Source organism: Ictalurus furcatus, chromosome 4, assembly GCF_023375685.1.
Source record: "Ictalurus furcatus strain D&B chromosome 4, Billie_1.0, whole genome shotgun sequence".
In the NCBI taxonomy this organism is placed as follows: Eukaryota; Metazoa; Chordata; class Actinopteri; order Siluriformes; family Ictaluridae; genus Ictalurus; species Ictalurus furcatus.
In genome coordinates, this window is record NC_071258.1 from 6,765,359 (window position 1) to 6,781,704 (window position 16,346).

Genomic DNA, 16,346 nt, shown 5'->3' on the forward strand with positions numbered 1-16,346 from the left:
GATTGTTATTAACCCCGAATACAGATCAGCTGTTTCTGTAGGATTTTCTTGATATTTTTCTATGTTTCATCCATCCATCCATCCATCCATCTTCTATACTGCTTTTATCCTTTTCAGGGTCACGGGGAAACCTGGAGCCTATCCCAGGGAGCATCAGGCACAAGGCGGGGTACACCCTGGACAGGGTGCCAATTCTTAGTTTTATACAACTGCACATTTTTTCACACAAAACTGTTGTTTCTTGCTTTTCAGAAACCTCTGGAATTTTAAATATGCAAGATAAAAAAGTCTCTTCATCCTTAATACTGTAGACCTGCTGCACAACATTTGGTGCCAGCTGCTGTAGTTCCTGCTCTTGATCAATAAATATCTCAGCCATTACAAGCATACCTTTTTCCTGAAGGAGATCCAGCTGAAACAGGGTCTGCAGTGCTCTCAGTCGAGTCCAGTGTGGATTCCCTTTGTTTCTAAGCAGACGCAGACTCAGATTCATTTCTGCTTGAATATAACCTTACTGTGGCTGCATAATTCCCTTGTACAGATGTTGTAAATGCTAGAATTGATGCAGTCCATGGTCAACATCAATGCACCCTGGACTAGAATTAATTCAATAAGCCTAGGTTGGGGTTTTTTCACCAGCTACTGGCTTTGAGCTACATTTCTGCATCTGGTCTGTTTCTAGATCTGTTGTACTTTGTATCTCTAGCTCAGATTGAACTTGTGTTGAGTATAAAATCTTGGACCTAAAATAAATAACAGTGAAGTACAAAGCACATGATAATTTATAATCATAACCTGCTATTAATTTTCTCTTCTGCTTTCTTTTGCTACTTTCTAAGAACACGATTATGATGCACGAAGCACACTCACAGGATGTTAACGCTTTTGTTTGCCTGTTCAATATTTAATATAATCACAGCCATTCCATTAATTAGAGCATAGTTATGATTTAACCTCACCTTGCTGTCTAAATCTGTTAACTGTATTTTTATTTTTCCGTTGCTGGAAGTGGAGGATATTTCTGTCTCTGGTGTTTTTCTCTGCAGGCTTCAGCAACATCCTTGGCACAAGACCCGAGTCATAGTAGCTGGAGGAGTGTGACAAAAATGGAACAGCATCTTCAAAGAGGTCATCACATGGGGCTTGATGCAGTACCTGCCTTAGGAAACGAACTGGAAGATAATGAAGATACTGCTGCTGAAGCAGGCAAGAAGATCTCTGTGAACATTAGTGAAGCACACCTAGCTCACGGTGGCACCCAACTGAATCTCAGCCAGCTGGACGATGCAAGTGTAATACATTTCAACAATTCCTGCTGGGCCTGAAACAGCAACTAGCCCCAGAGCTGCACAGCAATTCATGCAAGATATGACAGTGGGAGGGCTCTTGGAAAGCAAATCAGAGCTTCTAATAAGTTATGGTTTCTATAGTAACAGCTAATTGACAGGTATTTAAGACTACTAAGAAACAGATTATTTTTTAAAATGCTGTGATTAACTAAGAAATGTATTTCTGAAGCTCTCTTTAAGAAGTCCATTGTTTTTAGCATTTCTGGAAGGTGGAAGGAGTCTCCAGTATCAGTATGTTATAATGTGTGTGTGTGTGTGTGTGTGTGTGTGTGTGTGTGTTATAAAAAACAAGAAAGTAAAAAATAGAGGCTTGGACTGGAACAACTGTTTATAGCTGTTATAATGGAACTAACTTGTCTCATGAACGTTCCACAACATTAAATGACATTATAAAATGATTTTTTTTAAAAAAGAGGTGTTATTCTTTAATAAACAAAAAGTTGTAATGGTGGATAATTTGACGTTGTATAAGAGGAATAAAACACTCCAGTCTTGCTGGTATAGGAAAACAATCCTCTAGGGTGGTAACAGTAACTTTCTGGAGATGATTATTTTACTATAAAAGCACACTGAAGTGTGTCTTCCTTAGTCTACTACTTTATAATCCATGAAAATAGGATCTTATATTACATGACGCCCCAGTCATTTCATTTCTGAGAGAATCACTAAGAGTACACCACTAGGCGGCGCTGTACACCGGTAGAAAGATCTTCATTGGAGGAAAAGTCACATTTAGGATACAAGCAAGTTCTCAGCTAAATTTGTCTCGTTGTAATGAGCAGCGTTAAGTGACCATAATCCATCACTTTAAAGTAAAACTAAAACTAAGCTACGGTATGGTAATGGTAATTATTATTGCTATTATTAACTATAGTAAATATTATTGTGGTTGTTGTTGTTACTGGTGTTTTATACTACTAAATATTTTTTCTTTATACTAATACTATGGTAAATGTGGTAACCTGTTATGATATACTATTCTGACATACTATTTAGTAATTTTTTTTATTGTTGTTGTTGTTGGTGGTGATGTTTATACAACTAAATACTTTATTTCTTTATGCTAATACTATGGTAAGTGTAATGACCCGTTGTGATATACTATTTTGATATATTATTTAGTAAGTGTTATTTGTTATAATAATAATAATCATAATAATCATAATAATTATTATTATTATTATTATTCTTGGTGGTGGTGGTGTTTATACTACTAAATACTTTATTTATTTATGCGAATGCTATGGTAAGTGTGGTAAACTGTTGTGATATACTATTTTGACATTATTTAGGATGTTATTATTATTGTTGTTGTTGTTGTTACGTGTTTAATACACTTTATATAGCCTATAAGAAGAAATGTCTCAAATCTTTATGCATTTAAACTTTGCCATGTGATTTTAACCGCGTTGAGGGTCTCAGTAATACAAAACAATATAACAATGTAATGAATTCTGGTCTTGCCTCTTTTAAAACTAAAAATTAAACAAATCAATAAAAGCACTACAGTGATTTGTGAACGTTACTAGCATTTTTTACTAAAATATTTTTCAAAGAGTAAAAGGAAGAATAGTTCTTTCATTAGGGGGGTAAATAAGGCGCAATCTTTCTGACAGTGCAACACAATGCAACTGTGAAGTCCTGGATCTGTATGTGTTATATAACTGGATCATTGTTCCACATAGATATATTCACTTTCTCCAAACATTTCCCATACAATAACCACAGCTTGCAAACACACATAAATAAACAAACAAATAAATAGACAAATAATACCGAGATTATAACTCAACAATACAAACAGTAAACCAAGCGTTTTTGATATAACATGGAAGACGTGCACGAAAAACGCGTTCATCCTTCTCACTTAGCGTTGTGTTGGCGTGCGCATGCGCAGTGGCGCAGAGTGCGTGTGCGGTTTCGGTTAGCTCGGGGGGAGAGAGAGAGAGAGGAGAGAGAGAGCGCGAGCGCCGGGAGAGGAGCTGTTCATATCTCACTGCTTGCCGAGAAGCGACCATTTACATGTTGGATTCTGAATCATTTTAAAGAAAAAGACTCGACTCCCGACGGAATTGAACTCTTTCTCGTTTTGAGCCGACCTCCAAAGGTAAGAAACGCTGCGTTTATAACGAATCTTGCGGTGTTCAGTTAAGTGTTTAATCAACAAATGCTAAGTGAAGAGTAAATACCAGCGCTACCGGTTAGCTGTGGCGCTAATTTCGTAGTAAATAGCCTAGCCATTCCCAAACCACTCTCCTCCAGTGGACATGTGCACTATGTAGGGTGTAAAAGTCAGTATTTCACCCCCAGTGTCGCACACTTAAACCGGGAACAACTACAGAGCCGTTTGGGATTCTGCTTAACCCTGCCTCTGGACTGTTTTCTCCCATTTTATTGTATTTCTTTTCCATTTTTCATAAACGTGTATGTGCTCTTTAACGTGTGGTTTTTAACAAACGTGCACATTGCATAACTTTACATTTGAGACACACAGCCGAAGATTCCACATTAAGTGGTAAGAAATGGTCCGTGTATAAACCGTGGGTCGTTCCTGGTGACTTAGTGCGCATGCGCATGAAGCATGTTGAAGCTAGAGTACATATGTTCTCTCACCTGCCTTGGTGGCCTACTCCCTATTCCCCTGCAAACATGCAAATGCATTATGGGTATTCTGTACCTGCTAGGTCACTAATCTGTTGAGAGAGAAAGCATGATTGCGCTTTATATACTCCACTATGGCTTTTGGGCATGGCTACAAATGACCAAGAGTACTATGTAGTGATTAGATATCGTTCTTGCTCTGGTTTTGTGTCCATAGCTGCTGTTGCTTCAATCCCCCCCAAAAAACTGCAGCGTAATACTCTGAGCATCCTTTAATCCATATAACCTGGATTTCAACAAAATCGGTCTAATTATTTATATAAAAGAGAGTCGTTTGGATTTGGTCAAATATTGTGTCCATGTCGTACAGTAAACTTCACAGACACGTCATACATGCCATTGAACATGGCACACAAATTGTCATGGGCATCTGTAATCTATCTATCGTTTTTTTTTTTGGTTGATTGGTCTGGGTTGTTGTGGATCCAGAACTTATCCCGGGAGCTCGGAGCGTGAATCGGGAATTCCACTTGGATGGGATGCTTGTTTATTGCAGGGCACAGCACACTTGTTTGCACTTTAGTGTGTAGTCAATTCACGTACCTGCATGTGGGAGGAAACTGGAGAACCCACAAGAAACCCACAATAACAAGAGCTCAGGATTGATCCAGGAAGGAGTTTTGAGCTGATGGCAACGTTACCCACTTCGTATATCAAAATAAAATAATAAAGAAATTTGAATGGAAAGTATATATGATAATGTGTGTGTGTGTGTGAGACCATATCGAACTTGTTGTCCATTATAGAGCAAGCTGGGTTTGTGTGTGGTTATGTGATGTTGATTTTTGTTTTTATCGTTAGATCCTACTACAGCATGCAGGAATTATCCTGGTAAATATGAAAATAAGTCTTTTATGAGGTTTCCAAACAGTCTTCTTTGGAAGCTTCCTTTTTCAGAGTAATGTGATAATCTGCAATAATAGATTCCAGACGAATGGTTTTTGATGAGTCCGGTTGGATTTCGAAGCCACGACGTGCACGTTTGTAAGATTCGCCACGGTCTATCGGACATGTTTCCAAACAGAATTATGGGATTGCCTTTCTCAAAAAGAAATACTCCTACAAATCTGTTCAAAAAAAGGAAGAACATGGCTGACCCTGTGCTCTGACCCCAGTTTCCTGACGTGCTGGGGTATGTGAAGAAAGAATTTCACTATGCATATGTATATGTGATTTAAATAAAGACTCGTTATCATTATCATTAACTGTTCATGTACCGCCTTCCAAAATATTCCAGGAGCACAAGTGTCACCTGGTCAGCTTACTCTGACATCGAATGTTCAGGGTTCTTTTTATATTACTGATTATTGATACGGAGGACAAATCCGCTCGTGACATGATTTCCTCCTGTCGTTTATAGTGCAGCGAGAGAAGTGGCCGGCTTCACTTCATCGCTCCTGAAGGAAATGACATTACGAGGATACAATGTCGGTTTGTGAGGATTTGAATGCTGGAGGATCTGAATAACTGTTTCCAGGTTTTTGGCTCTCGTTTTTCATTACAGTAGCTGGTGTGTGTGTGTGTGTGTGAGGAATTTTTTATTATTATTTTTTTAAAGGCTACTTGTTGAACGTGTGTGCTGCTTTCGACGGCTTGGCCAGGCTTTGTACCGCCACGTGTGTCCGGTCGTCGAATGGTTTGGTTTGGGAGAGTTTGGGTGTTGAATTTGTATCCTGCTACTGTTTTTAACAAATTCGGTGGCAGATTTCACATCAGAAAGAAATAAACCAGTCCGTACGGGAGTTTGTACTGAGCCTTTCGTGATTGTTGCGGCCAGAAATGCTTGATTTTTGCTGCGTTTTTATTTTTTATTTTTAATTTGCGTTTTTGTCAGGTTTTCTTGTGGAAAGCTACTTGAATTGGTGGACTTGATTAATTCAAGTCGTTAATCAATAAGGTGTCGGGGGGGGGGGTGGTTATGGAGCTTTTACTTAGGCGTTGTGTAAAAAATAAATAAAAAAAATAAAAATGTCTTGCGCAGTAGGGTCTAGTGGAATTTTTCTGCCTGGATAAGTTTACCCTTTGACGGAAAGAACAATGAGGTTGAACAGATATCTCTGTTGATTTGCATGGTCCGTTTCCTTTGAACACTGAACATACAAAAGACCGCCACGATGTTGACTCAATCCGTTAGCTCACACAAACTAATGGAGTTTAGTAACGTCCGGGATCCCACAGGGGACAACGGTGAGGGGAAGTGGATGAGGGCGTGTTAAAAACAGTCCTGCACTTGTGTTTGCTTTTTTGTTTTCAGTTGAAGATTAGTTGACCGGTTGATCTCTGCCGTGTTTCGGTCACATGCTGCTTTAATGCGTTTTAACCTCCATATAAGGCTATGAGAATGATTCATAGGTGTAATAAAGGAATAAAGTTTTATGTCAGTTTCTTTGACTCATTTAAGGTTTTTTTTGTTCGTTTGTTTTTTTTGTTTGTTTTTTTAAAGTGTGCTTGTCATTTCCGTTTATTGGACTTCCTACGTGAGGACAAATGTGAGGAAGCAAGTCTCCATTAATGTAGAGTGAAACAAAATACAGAACACATGACTTCTCAGAAATATAGCTTGGATTTCGCAACTCCCTTCTTGTCGACTCCTGAATCATACAACTGTATGCAAATCAGGAGACGTGGACCAGACTTAAATTGGACCTAAACATGTTACCTAAAAATTCCTCTAGCACATTTATAACTTCCTTCCTTCCTTCCTTCCTTCCATCCATCCCATGTACCGTTTATCCTAAACAGGGTTGCGGGGAGCCTGGAGCCTCTCCCAGGGAACTCGGTGCACAAGATGGGGGACACCTTGGACAGGGTGGCAACCCATCACAGTTCACAATCCCACACATTCACACACTACGGACAATCTGGAAATGCCAACCAGCCTACAACAAATGTCTTTGGAGGAAACCGGAGTACCAGGAGGAAACCCCCGAAGCACTGGGGGAACATGCAAACTCCACGCACACAGGGCACAGGCGGGATTTGAACCCCCAACCCTGGAGGTGCGAGGCAAAAGTGCTAACCACCAAGCCACTGTGACCCACATATTTAGCTTATGTAATATAATATAATATAATATAATACACTCCGACTATCAAACATACAGAAGAACTAGGTTTGCTGACCAGAACTAAGCATCAGAAAATCCAAGATGGAGGAAGCATAGATTATAGTGGTGTCGCCCTATCCCGTTTTATACAACACCGCTTTAAAAGAATATCAAATCAACATCAGAAGAGAAGCTGCATGGATTGCGGTGTCGCTGCACACAGGAACAGATGGTATATTTTAACATTGAACCAAATATTAATAACGATGCAAGCACGTCGGAATCCATGATGTGTGGATTTGAAAAAAAACCAAAACAATGCCTTGGCACGTGATGTCACATCCGGTCGCCGCCCTTTTCACAGCGGTCTCCGAAGAAATCTTGCATGCGGAAAGTCTAGTGTGACCTCTGCTTAAAAATGGACGTTTCCCAGTTTCTAGTCTTTTCCCAGTTATCTTATGTGACTGGCTAGAATTTATGTCGGTTTCTTAACGGGTCAGTAGTTCAGCAGCAACACGTAATTAAATACTGACATGCATGGCAATAATTTAAGTTAACCTGATTTGCTTCTTTAAGAAGCAATGACCGATTCCAGACACATAACCTATAGAACTGTGTCTGGGCTAGAAAATACGATCAAGTGCTCATCAGTAGTCTCAACCTGCTTTATAATGTCCTGCATCTGTTGTAGCCATGTCAATAACGGCTCTAGCAGCTAACTCTATAACCATACCCCTCATCGCTTATTACTTCTAAGCGAGTCTCTGGCATCAGCATGTCAGACATTGCAGCATTCCGTCATCGGATAAAGTTTACAGGTTAGAGTGGAGTACAAGTCTCTTAGCATGAGTCAGTCAGTGTCCCCCTCCCAAATAAGACATTGAATGAACACAAACCCCCTGAGAATCACTATAAGTCATAGCTAGAAACCAATTTACACCATTTATAAACCCTTTTAAAAAAAAAACTTATTCAGAGTTGATTCTACATAGCAAGTGATAGAGGCACCATTTTCCATCAGGCGTATTTAGTGGCAGACTAAAGGCAGATATCTGTGGCTCTCTGTCCCTCAGTCTCCCGGCCTGTTAGACTGGAGTAAATATAGCCTGTTTGGTTTGAGCCGGAGGATAAACACAGATGTTGAATAGGCGCGCTCGCCACAGAGTGTTCAGACCAGGAGTTCCTTCCTCAGAGAGAGAGAGAGAGAGAGAGAGAGAGCGCAAGAGAGAGAGACTGACTAAGAGTTCTTTCCTCAAAGAGAGTCCCTTAGACCACGGCTTTGAGAGATTTATTACGCTAGAAACATTTTATTGTCCTTAGTTCACTTCCTTAAGCTTGTAGTAATCTATACTGCCTGCACCATATGTGAGACGGGCTGGGAAAACCCATCGGTAGCCTTTAAAACAGCTAAACTGCTGCTAGAATTGTACGTGAAAGAAAACATAAATGGATATCTAAAAAAAATAACGTGGAAATGTTTTCATATAGTCTACTTTCTAACCTTGCCTTGGCATAAGGAGTTAGTTTAGAGCTAAACGTGCGTTTCTTACGTTTAGATCAAGACTTTTTTGAATACTGTATCGAATAGAGATCGACTGATGAATCGGCACCGATAATCGGTTATCAGTGAAAGTCCACGCTGATGGTTTTTCCCGGGTGCGTCCGTTGCAGAAGCGGTTGAGAAGGGCCCGTTGTCATTATATCACCTGACTAATTTTGTTGTGTTATTTAAAGTGTTTTTAAACATTTTTTTTTTGGTTCATTCTGTGTGCCTCTGTTTTTATTTGTTATTTGGAGTGTTACTTTTTGGTTCAGTTTGGACGTATATCTTTTTATTTACTTTAATATTTATTAATAATTACTTATTTTATTACGGCCCAACTTAGTTATCGGTATCTGTAAAATCCAATATCAGTCAACCTCTAGTAGTGAATCAGGCATAAGCCAAATCAATTCAGTTTGCGTCTGTAATGCTCCTGCGCCATTACATCATCATCATCAAAACAGAGAAGAGCGCTTGTGCAGACGACAGGCGATAAAAGTTCTTAAAAATAGTTTAAATGACCTAATAAATGATCAACTTTAATGACAAGGAGGTTCGACAAGGGACGTGACTGAATGTATCAGTGGCTGTGTCAGTGAGAGATCAGTGGCGTGAAGAGAAGAGGACGAGGCTCGTATTTAAACACGGCGAGTGAGTTTTCATTTCCTATTGTAGACGGTTGTTTAAATTCTGTTGAAGTAACGTTGGCTTTCCATCATTTATTCCATACAGGAATCTTTTTAAATGCGATTTTCTTTCAGATTTTAAAATGCTACTTTACTTGTTGTTGAGATGTTGTTGTCCCATCTCTCAGTAGCAGCTATTCAACGTTAGTCTGGTTAAATTTTACCCGCCGTAATTGCACATTAACCGGAGCTGTATTTGCGTTGTCGCATGCCCCCGTAACTGACTTACGTACGGCATGCTAGCACCGGTCGCCAACGATCATGTCGTGATCATCAGCTACTCGTCGATGCCGCGTTACAGACACGTCGTGCACGTACTGCAGAAAGCCCTCGTTCCTGTAGGCTCCACATGAAAGAAAGGGTTGATCAGAGTGAAAAGGAAACCACGATTGCACCTGTCCAAGTTCAGCTGTTCCACCTGTTTTGTCTAAGCCACCAGAACCAGTGAGACCTGTCCGACAGGAGTGCGCCGGAAAAAAGCAGGTGCTTTACTCACATCGATTTGCCCTCGTTTTCACCCCATAAGAACCGTCAGATCCAAAACAAACAGCAGCGAACAACTCGGGGAGGTGTAATGTTAAAAGTGTTGTACTGACACGAGGGAAAATAATGTTAGCGTGAAACTATTTCAGTGTTTTTATTTTCCTTTCACCTCGTCGGAGCTTTACTTACCTAAACTTCTTGTAGGGCAGCAAGGATTACACTTGTTTATGAGCAGCAACCAGTACATTTTTGAGATTTCTTATCCTTAAGCAGTGAGCTGCAGTGACGAGTGAGGAATTAACCACGACAGGGCGTGTGGTTGGTCATGTTTTATTCCTCATAAAAATAGCCTCTTTTGCAGCTGTGTTTATTTTGTTTACAGGTCTTTTTTTCCATTTTGAAGATCTTTACGTTTCCCAAAAGACAAAATAATAACAATTTACACCGATCATCCTGTTCAAAAGTTTACCCCCCCCCCCCCCCCTCCTTGGTTCTTGATGTAGTGTGTTTGCCTTCTTGAGCGTCAGGGAATGTTCGCACCTCTTGTAATAGTCGTGCACGAGTCCCTCAGTCGTCCTCAGTGTGAAAAGATGGATCTCAGCATCATCTAGCCGCTGTTGAAAGGGGTCAAATGTGTAGAAGATGCTGGAAAAGCAAAGAATGTGCAGGACCTGGAGGATTTTTCTGAAGAACAGTGGGCAGTTTAACTGCTCAGGACAAACTAGGGACTCATGAAGAACTCTCACAAAACATAAACACAGTCGTTGATCATCTAGGTAACGACACACAGTATTAAGAATCAAGTGGATGTAAAGTTTTGAACTTACTTGGGGAAGTACTAAATAAAAAAAAAAACACAATGCAATTTTTACGATCCCTCTTTTTTATTTTAAAATTATTAACGTTTTGTAGATTCTGCAAGGCGTGTGTAAACTTATGGCCTCAACTGTAGGTGGCTGTTTGTGCGAAATATTTCTTCGCTACTATAGGTACTAATGAGTCTAGGTTTTGACCTGACAAACTCATGGCATCTCGTATACCAATACTTCTCCGTTCCACTGGCCGATCGTAATGAGTTCAGAATTGAGAAGAGTTTTAAGTCGAAATCCCGCAATCTGCTCATCTCGAAGTTCAACGAGCCGTTAGGAATGTTTCGAGCTGCGTACTAGGATCCTGTACAATAAATAAAAGTCTTTATAGCTTGGAGATGGTGAAGAAGCGTAACTGAATATGAAGAGAGTAATTGATTCTCACTTAGCAAATGGCTCTCTGTTTACTCTGCTTAATGAGCTCTGATATTTTGGCCCGCACATTAGTGGAACAAGTCCATCACCGGTCCCATGAGATTTTCTTGTTCACAACTCAGTGTTCATCAGGAATTTCCTATTGATCTGGCAGCGTGATTTAAAGTTCCTCTCTGGAGGAGCAGGGGAGGAAGCGAGGCGCTCCGAGGAGGCCGAGAGAGCACGAATCGAGGAGAATCCTCGACGGCAGGCGACGCGAAACAGGAAGGAAATGATGATGAATCTACAGCGAGTCTTTCACATGAGTCACTCCCAGCCATGCAGCCCCCGTGGTGTCAGATCAGAACGGATAAGTACACTTTATGGATGGCGTTCAGAGGGATGTGAAGCAGAGCTGAGTCAGAGCGGTAATGAAGATGGAGAAGATGGTCCCTCTTTCCCTTCCTGATTCTGGAAGAGTAGCTCTGACTTTTTCAGCACACTATTGGAGGAGAAGCTGAGAAGGAAATAAAATGCAGCGTGATGACAAGTTTGTGAATCACGCTCGCTGCGATGAGACCGTGCACATCCTCTCACGGACAGTACGTTCCGAGTTTGTCTAGGCTACAGACCGGGATGTACGATAAAGCCGGGTTAACACTGTACAGTTCTCAGCCCGGCGTCGAAGCTCTTCAGCCTGAAGATCGTAGATCATAAGAGTATTCTTTGGTCGTGTCGAAATCGGCACTGCTGGAAACCGTGCTCGTTTTGTGCCAAGTTCCGGCAGTGTGAGAAACGCTCGTTTTTAACGTCAGCGTGAGCGCTGCTACAACGCTCATCTAAAAGCCACCAATAGAATGATGGCGCAGGATGAAGCAAAACTCTAAATGCAAAACGGACGTTTGTTCGAGCAAGCGTTGAAGTATGAAGTAGTAAAAAGAATGCCTCTGCCTGTCTTGCTAACCGAAACACTCCAACGCGTCTGAGAGCACAGGGCAAATCATTAGCGGCGTGTGGAATCGACTCCAAAGTTGTACAAGTTGCAATCGACTACTTGGAAGCTAATCGATTCAAATAGCTACTCAATGCCCAACACCGCATAATGCACATGCTTCATGACATTAAGTGAGGAAGCGCTCACCTCTTAGATTTGTTGTACAAAGTACAATCTTTTTCCTGCCAAAGTAGCACAAAATAATATTTTCTGATAGAGCATGAAAATTCAATAAATACGACCGTAAATGTGTGACATACAGTCCCCTCTGAAACTATTGGAACAGCAAGGCCAAGTCATTTGTTTGTGCTGTACACTAAAGACCTTCGGGTTTGAGATGGTATGAAACGAGAGTTGTTGTTGTTTTCCTTGGCCGACCCATTCGATGTCCGTTGCTCAGTACACCAGTGGTTTCTTTCTTTTTCAGGACGTTCCAAATTGCTGTATTGGTCACATGACGCGCCAAATGTTTGTGCATTGCCTCTGAATGATTTCCCCTCTTTTCTCAGCTCCAAAATGGCTTGCTTTTCTCCCGTACACAGCTCTCTGATCTTCATGTTGGCTTATCCTTTTTAACAACAAATGCAGTCTTCACAGGTGAAGCTGAAGCCTGAAACCAGCACAACTTTACTGTTTAAACAATCAATCTTACCAGGACACACCCATCAGTCACGTGTTCCAGTATTTCTACAAATTGGGTGTTCCGATACAAAATGTGCTCTGTTCTATGCTGTACATCTACATGCATGTAAATACCGGGAAATAGAAGCTGAAATGCTGAACTCTATACTCATGTTCATCGTTTAATCTCGAACCCTGGACATTCCAATAGTTTCAGATAAAAAATGGACCAACGGAAGAAGGTGGCCTGGTCTGCTGAATCCTGTTTTCTTTTACATCGTGTGTGCATCTATTCGCAGCACAAGGGGACCCTATACAATATTATGTGTACACGTGATTTTAATGTTATGGCTGACCGGTGTACGTTATCGCGTATCCGTTATGGAATTTGGCCAGAATTTTATTGGGATCACGTTGTACAGTGTGACGAGTAATCATCGTAAAAGACCGCTCTAATCACACAGTGTGGAACAGGCTTAAGGCATTAAATGGATTTTTTTTTTTGTGCTGTCCAGTTAATTCATTTCATTACGCGGCGTCTCTTCTGAATCACAACGAACCGCCGTGAGCGTCACTGCTTCTGAGACGAACGAGCTAATGAATCACATGGCATGAATTTCCTGTGTTCTGTGGGTGTGTGGAACAATCTCAGATATTTCCTTTGGAATGTTTTGTGAGCGTTTTTTGTTTTGTTTTGAAAAAAAAAGAAAAGAAAGAGAGAAAGAAGTAAATGTATTATTATTAAATCACCTCCTACGTTCGGGTCTTCATCATGGGAACGCTGTGTGAGAGTGTACAGAGTGGTCTAGTCACTGTTAATAATCATCGTTCATTTCTAAACAATAATCTCAGTCATTAACGCCGCCGAGTCACATGACCGTCATTAGGCATGGCTGACTCATGAGAGCTTATCTTTTTTTTGTCTTGTCCATCATTACAGAGAGAGAATTCAGCGTAATCTCAAGAGGGGGGGGGAAAAGGAAGATTTGGGATCATTGTCGAGAATAGTGTCTGTGTATGTCACGATCATTGCCACGATGTGCTAATTATGGCATTGAGACGTCAGAATGGATTGTGTATGCAGTCTAGACGCCAAAACGTGTCGAATTTGAAGATTTTTTCCTGGACATTTCTTATTTGTATTTATGAATTCGCCTTTGTAACCTTTGAATATGTTCACATTTGTTGTAGCTTTAGTGAACACTGTTAATTATTATTATTATTATTATTATTAACGAAATCAGGACCGCATCCAGCACCTGCATGTGGGAAAGGTTGTGTGTTTTTTTTTTTTTTTTTTTTTTTTAAGATCAGCTCCATCACTTGGCGTCATAGCCTTACGAATGTTTACTTGTAGTAGAAATAGGTTTAAAAAAAGAAAAATAGGTAAAGATAAAGCGCTATTTATATTTAAGAAAATAAACGGGTTTAATAAGGCCCCGTGGTACGAGTGAGTAAAATAAATGTTAATCAATTGCTCAGTAATTAATGATCAGTTACTGAGTTATTACACTAGGATTAATTTCCCTTAAGATTCTTCCTAACTTCCCTAGGATTCAAATTTTTTTTTTTCATTTTCATGTGCCAGTTTTGAAATTTTTTTTTTCCCCAGCCATTCAATTGAGTATTTTCCAATTATCGGTTTGTCACTTGATTCGTCAACTGATTACTTAATTACAAAGCGTGGCAATCATGCCGGGTTATTCCAGCGCTCGTGTACGTATATCAGTCTGAGACGAGCTGTGTTTTTATGAGTATCGATTTTTAAAGAGCTTCACATTCTCCTTCATGAAAGCGTTGGCCCGAGTGCTCGGAGCATCGCCGTGGTCTTCAGTGTAGCGCCGAGACTTTTTCCCATTCTTTAGCACCCACACACACACTTTTGTATAGCCTACACATATTCCCACTCACCACCACGAGCCGTACAGATTCTCACAACGTTCCTACAAGCTTGCAGAGGAGTGCTGTTTTCTCCGAGCTGAGATCAGAGCGCTTTGTGTGCGTTTGAGTTTTTATATTCAGCTTTCCACTACAGCAGTGAGATCAGCAGCGTGCGGTCTGATCACGGACGGTTGAAATCATTGCCGCTGCGTATTTTCGGCCTTGTTGGATAAAGCTGGCTCCATTTTAAAGGCAGAATAAGAGAGATTCCTTATTTAAGGCAGCATGACTTGCGCGTATCGTCGGTAAATGTCTTACATTTTGAAAACACGGTGGACGGAACGGTAAAGGAGTTCCTAAATGCAGTGGCAGTTTGCTAAATGAGAACAGTTATGAGTAAGCACGTCACTTTTTTTCGTAATCCGATCACCATAATGTCACGGAACTAGAACGTGGAGAAACGTTTGTTAGTTATTCCACAACGCGGCGTACTCTCGAATCTGATTGGTCAGAAGGTGCGCATTATTTTCGTATCATAAAAGCACACTAGCTCCGGCTGCAACGTGAGCGATAGGGTAAAATCGGTGCGCTCGTTCTAATACCTTATTGTTTCTATAGTAACAGCTCGTACACAGGGACTTGTACGGCGGACGTGCCACATTATCTAAAACCTAATAATAAACGAATTTTAGTAAAATCTTAGTCATTGATGCGGTGGTGGTGGTGTTTTTTTGTTTTTTTTTGTTTTTTTTTTTACATTTATTTAACGTTTATGGAAGGAGTCTCGAGTGTAAGCACTTCTGAACACTCGCCGTGCTTTACGAAGTTTAGATATTTTCCTGTAACAGCACAATTTGAATGTTATTCTGCTAACACCACAGAGCTTTGCCAACGATTACAAGTAGTATTTGTGCTTTTTAAATGTTTATAGTTATATGTAACGTTATGGAACGTCTGCGAGAGGTGTTATCACTTACGTTACAAACGGTCGTTTCTTCACCAGCCTCTCTCACGTACTCAGAGTTGATAGTTAATGAGAGGAAAACAGCAGCTCGTCATGTGACCGAGAATCCGGAAATTTGTAAACTCCTGTCCTAAACTAAAAGAAAGCTTCACGGTATTAACAATTCTGCCTTTTTTATTTGTTAAATACAAACCCTCCGGGATTTTGCGATGGCAGAAATGAACGCGAAATCAGGCGAACTCCATAATATTCAGAGGAGCTTGCGGTTTTTCAAAATGACCGCAGATTTTCCACAGATTTGGGCTCAATTGAGGTGGGGAATTTTTTATTCGATAAGAAGACAAACGCATAAACTACTATGGAAACACATTTATCGAGTAAATCAGAAAAAGTTCTGCGACTTTGCCTAAACAAATCATGTGATTTGGATAATTGCCTCAGAAAAGTAAAAATGGCGGCGAGCGTGTGGTACGTTTGGATAAAAGATGAGATCTGAACGTTTTTGAACATAAATTATTATTATTATTTTTTTAAAGTAACTTCAATTCATGATGGAAAACATCAACGAAACAAGCAGGTTTTCCAGTAAATGCGACCAGAGACGATCTTTTAAGGATACAAGGAACCTTGGACTATTTTACAAAATAAATTGAAGAGCCTTAAACAGAGCTCTATGGTGGATTTATGATAGTGATTTATTATATTGTCGGGGGTGTGGGGGGCGGCGGCACATGGGATGGGAAGTTAAATTCGCAGCTAACATGGCTACTGTTAGCTGGCTAGCTTGTTGCTAACGAAAGCCGAACACAGAGGTGTCAGAGTTTTTTTTTTTTGGGGGGGGGGGGGGGGTCTCAACTTTGTATGTCGAATGTGCTGAGGTTGAAAATGACCGTTG

The 16,346-nt window shown here is 40.5% G+C and overlaps 1 protein-coding gene across 2 annotated transcripts in view; it reads left to right on the top strand.

Annotated features, from left to right (window-relative positions):
* Nucleotides 1-3,272: 3,272 nt before the first annotated feature.
* The window catches only part of sipa1l3 (signal-induced proliferation-associated 1 like 3), a 100,831-nt gene continuing 87,757 nt past the window's right edge, over nucleotides 3,273-16,346 (top strand). For both annotated transcript variants that reach the window (XM_053622686.1, XM_053622688.1), the window contains exon 1: nucleotides 3,273-3,456. The gene's annotated coding sequence lies outside the window, so the exon portion shown is untranslated. The remainder of the gene's footprint in view (nucleotides 3,457-16,346) is intronic.